This window comes from Mesoplodon mirus (assembly GCF_964341445.2).
Source record: "Mesoplodon mirus genome assembly, contig: HAP1_SCAFFOLD_820, whole genome shotgun sequence".
Taxonomy (NCBI): domain Eukaryota; kingdom Metazoa; phylum Chordata; class Mammalia; order Artiodactyla; family Ziphiidae; genus Mesoplodon; species Mesoplodon mirus.
In genome coordinates, this window is record NW_028295217.1 from 122,615 (window position 1) to 127,883 (window position 5,269).

The following is a 5,269-nucleotide window of genomic DNA, read 5'->3' on the forward strand; positions in this document are numbered from 1 at the left end:
TGGGACAGCGACTGGCACCTAGTCTCGCTATTGCGTCTATGTCTAAAATAGAAGCCCCGGTAATTAATCTTGGGCCGATACTCTACTGTAGATATATTGATGATTGTTTTGTCATCTTCTCCACACAAGAGGAGATGAACAAATATTTTGAATTGTTAAATGAACAGTCAGAGTACATTAAGTTCACCCGAGAGACACCTAAAGAGGGCTGGCTTCCATTTTTAAACTTTCAGGTTAGCTTACATCATAACAGCTATGCTACGAAGTGGTACCGTAAGCCAAGTAATAAAAACATACTAGTTCATTATCTCTCATCTCATCCTTCACACACAAAAAGAGCACTACAAGAGACATGTTTCGTACGGCCTCCGGTGTGTGTACGGGAGGAGAACAGAGAGAAGATTCACTCGACTTGGCACGGAAAATAGCCATTTCCAACGGTTACAATATCGTAGCTTCTCGGTATAAGTTTAGAGGAAAGGCGATGAGCTCTAACGATGGGTCTAGCGATAATAAAATTCCGTTGCAAATACCCTTCATTTCGAACGAATTAAGCATAGCTATAAAAAGATGCTTAAGAAGGGTGGGCTTAGAGAAATCAGTGGTAGTTATAGAAATAACACCGAATAATCTACGTCGCCAATTGATTCGAAACCGCTTGTACGACCGTCTATGTACAACGCATAAATGTACGATTTGCCCTCAGGTCAGAGACGGTGATTGCATGATCTCGGGTACAGTGTACCTGATTTCTTGCAAAATTTGCGGGGACGAATATATTGGCGAAACGGGAATACCTCTTTGTGTCCGCATAAAAGAACACCTAGATGGTTAATTTAAAAGCAAGGCGAACACTCCACTAGGCACGCATAGGACACAAGGACACAACGGACAGGATTTTGATGTTAAGGTTAATATTCTCGCGCAGAAAGCTGGCATGTCGGCGCGCAGGGTTCATGAGGCGTTTTGGACTAATTTCAAGAACCCAAACATGAACCGCAAGGAAGAGTGCCTCCTAATCACACGTGATCTCGCACAGTATATAAGACTGATCTTCTAGTCTGATAAAGGGGCACTCCGGAAGGAAGTATACCTCACTCCTCTTCCGCAGACACAACCAAACGGTTGGTCGGAGGCAGAGAAGTGGTGAGTATTTGACGTTGTTTATGTGGTTGGAACTTGGTTTTTGAGTTTCTCTGTTTAAGTTGTTGGCGTGTTTGGCTTGGTAGATCGTTGTCAATCGACCTTTCCAGGCTCTGAAGAAGGCGATACGGCCGAAACGTCAGCCCAATAATAAAATTGCTTACAAACCTCGTGTTTGTTCAAAGAAGAAAAATTAAGAAGTATTCTGCAAAGCTTCTTATATTCGTCTTTTTGTAACTAAACACTATCGCATTTGAAATACCTTATGGTAACCGTTTTTCATGTATACATACGTTAACTTTTATTACATTCAATGCTGGTAAAAACGTTAGCAACTTCGCCGTCACTGAAGAGTTTTACGCAGCCTGAAAATTGAACCGGATTTCAGGCAGGAACGTTTTGCGAAATCGAGAAGGAAACAAAAACAAAAGAGGTTGCGTTTATAGTTTGGTTTTTATAGTTTTTTAGAAGAATGGTGCTGTGCAGGTCCACACGATGATGTTTTCTCTAAATTTATCTTTCTGATACTGTTTTTCCTTTATTTTGAATAAATTCTGGTTTACTATGTTCGTAAAGCATTATTGTAGATTATTGGGTGACAAAGAAAATAGAAGACAGCGATAATCATGGGCGCGGTATGGCCTCTGAAAGAGCAAATTGATCAAAATTATGATGCCGATCTATGTTCTCACTTATTTAACACAACAAGAGTTCTTCCACCTCTATGCTGTGCAGGTGAAACATGGGCTAGCACTTCAGCCGTATTGAAGAAACCACGCATAACAAAGACTGCACTCGTGCGACGTCTTCGGAAGCTGAGCTGGGACACAGATGAGTAAGCGGGTTACGTTCTCAGGTTACCACCCAATTCGATATTTATGTGATTGATTTTAGGTTTTTTTTAGTTTATTTCGCAATGAATCTCCTTTATAAATTCGTGTGAGTTTTATTCCTCAACTATTGGTTTTTATAGGTATAGGTGGTTCAGTGTTGGAATGATCAGCGAACGATTAGTCCACTTCTTCTACAAACGCACTCATGATTTTAGTCAACGAATTCACGACACACGTATTATTTTTCCGTTGATTTTTCTTTGTGTTGTTGTTTGTTTATGAAAATGCAATGTGCTGTCAAGGAGTTCTTGATTGTACGTAGGAATAAAACCGTGAACATTTCTGGTATAGGTTGCACATTTGACAGAGTAGGCTGGTGCGTTAAAAAAATTGTGCGTTGTGAAATAAATGTTTTCACAGCCCTCGGATGGTCTTGAACTTTGAATTGTTCGCTTTTCAAGTTCTGGCATATTACCAGCTTTTACCAACTTTCCTTTTCTTTTTGCACATGTCAACTAGAGCCCTCTCCAGTAGGGCCACCTATACTGATTATTTGTGGACAGCTGTTTCTCTCTGTCGAAAAAATCGCCTGTCAGTCGTATCACTATCGTTTCAGTGACACTATCTCTCTCCATGTCCCTACTAGGTCAAATTCAGGCGAACAAATGCAATTAGGTTAATTTGGTGCGGCAACATATCTTTATTCTCTAATTTTTTAGTACCGTAGTGTCATTTTTCACGTGATGGCTTTGTTTTCCACCACGCAAAATGGCAAATGTATAATATTCACGCCTTCACAGAATCGGATTTCTTGCTTCTTGTAATTATTTTATGTCCTTTATGTTTTTTCTCTAATTCTGGTGAAATAATTGATGTCTAGTTAGAGTGCATAATTTGAGAAACTATTAGGAGTTAAATTTCATTTTTAACTGCCTATTTTTCTTAGTCTGCAGTGCTATTATAAATCGAAATATAACCGCTAAGACGCTAATTTGCAAAACTTGGGGGCGATGCAAACTTCCAACCAGATGATTGCCCTTTCCAGGGGTTCACCAGTTGTCAATTACACCATCCGTGCCCCTCGCTTTGCCTTTCTCTCAGCGCGTTTTATTTTGCTTCTATCAACGCTATCAGCACTCATCCGTTATCGGGATGATCTTGGATGCCCAAATCGGCATTGAACCCAAGCTAAGCTGACGCTGGTCAATTTATAATGATGTTAAATTTCATTTTTAACTGTTCTCATCTTTAACTGCTTATTAGGAGTGGCGATAAGTCCGCAATAATTTTTTCCTTCGCTTGCATGGCCCGACATCACAGATGTATCACATTTGTGTGGTTTCCAGCAATTCTTGCATTTTCTTCCTTTTCTCGTATCCATCATCCACGAAGGTCTTTGGATTTTCGCATATGGGTTCGGCAGCTGTTTGAAGAGTTTCAGTCTCATATATGAACGTCGTTTAAGGCTAGTCGAGGCGATTCATTCTCCATTCCTGAGACAAGCATGCTACAGAGTTTCGACTTCTCCACCAAAGACAGTTGCCAGTTTTTGTAGACTGGAGGGAACTAGCGGGTTTATGACAAGTCTAGTACCAATTTCCTGACTTCAGACGGATGGGAGGCTTGGTTAGCCCAGGATAGGATCGAACCATTGCCTTTTGTTTTTAACCGCTCTAATGAACGGCCCTACTGCCACTATGCTAGCTCTGAATCTGTTTTCTACTTTACATTCACATATGCCAACAATTGGGATCATCGATGCATCCGTGTTTATGTTGTATATTCTTTGTAAGGATAAAATAGCAAGCCCATTATTCTTAGCAAAGGGCGTTGAGAATCATATGGTTAATCGCACGAAAAAATTCAATTTTCTTTATAGTCAATAGTGTGAAAATAAATTTAGTATTACGTGAGATGCTGAAACAGAATATCCAAATTTGAACGAGAATTACGAATAGCGTATTCCTCTATGCGTCATGGATTATTTCATGTTCAAATGTTTCAGCTCTTTTCTGGCATTAATCGTCATGGAGTTGAATTCACCCTAGTACTTTTATCTCTTTCAAATGAATTCGAAAAAAAATTGTCTTCGAAATATTACGGCTGGCTCTGAAACGTTTATCGAGTATGTGATTTTATTGATTCCGTTTATGAAGAATGATATGTCCACAGTTTATTTACACAAAAAATTTCGAGTTACTTTTAATTTGGTTATATTTTGTGTTTCATCACTATGTTTTCATGCGTTTTCTAAGGCAATGAATAGTAATATTGCGGAAATTATTTGACTATCGCTTCGAATTGTAGCACACTCTATGTCTCAATATGATATTTCGATAGAAATATCTCGCAAAACATTTTTCATGTATGAGTGAATGTTTGGTGGAACGGTCTGATATGATGAATAGTAATTTCATCCAGGGATGGAAAGCGATCGTCCATGTGCAGTGGTGTTCCGTTGAATATTTGTTCCAGCAAAAATACGTGTCACAATCAAACATGTTGAAAGATCGGACGTAAATTTAATAGAATGAAAAAAGTAGTCTGTATTTTGCTTTAAAATTTAAACACTTAAAAATCGTCGAAACTATTTTTTATGCCATCTAGTGCATATTTTTGTCAATCATAACTATCTATCTTTTATCTGAGAAATCAAATGAAACCTACGAGGGCATTACAAACTATTTTTAAACAGCGTTATTCCTTTAATCTCTGTTGATAACAGCGATCTTAGTTTATTGGTAAGATTACGCCAGATTCTTATGATTTTTCTTTGTGGCGAACATTTCGGCACTGTCGCCTGTTTTAGAATTTAATTGACCAGGTTGAACATGCATAGCACTTGTTTCCTACGATGTGATACGATACGATCATAACGATTTTTTGATAGAAATTCTACGTCTTCAAAGTGCTTAGAAGTGTCGTCTCATTCAGTTCTACGTGCTGAACGTCGTGTGTTATCGTATAGAGTCTGCTTTTCATCTACATCACAATATCATTAGAAATTAGATCGGTTTTGTTGCGTAAAACAAATGCTTAACAGACATCTTGACGATTATCTCACAGATATCCGTTGAATTCACGAGGCACTCACTTAGAATGCATTTTTACTTTTTACTGTCTCGAAAATAACGAATGATTATTCAATTATAACGTTAAGTCTCTGTACAACTCATCAAATAGTTTTTAGATGGCAGCACCAATTATTTTCGTTGTTATCAACTTCTGATACTCGACCTTCTTCGACGTGAAGACTCATATCTCCGGGACGAAAACCTTTACAACCAACTTCG

The 5,269-nt window shown here is 38.5% G+C and overlaps 1 long non-coding RNA gene across 1 annotated transcript; it reads left to right on the forward strand.

Moving 5' to 3' along the window:
- Positions 1-1,464: 1,464 nt before the first annotated feature.
- Positions 1,465-2,240, forward strand: LOC309797646. Its single transcript, XR_014292761.1, has 3 exons — positions 1,465-1,576; positions 1,731-1,978; positions 2,117-2,240. It is a non-coding gene; the product is annotated as an uncharacterized lncRNA (long non-coding RNA).
- Positions 2,241-5,269: the final 3,029 nt, after the last annotated feature.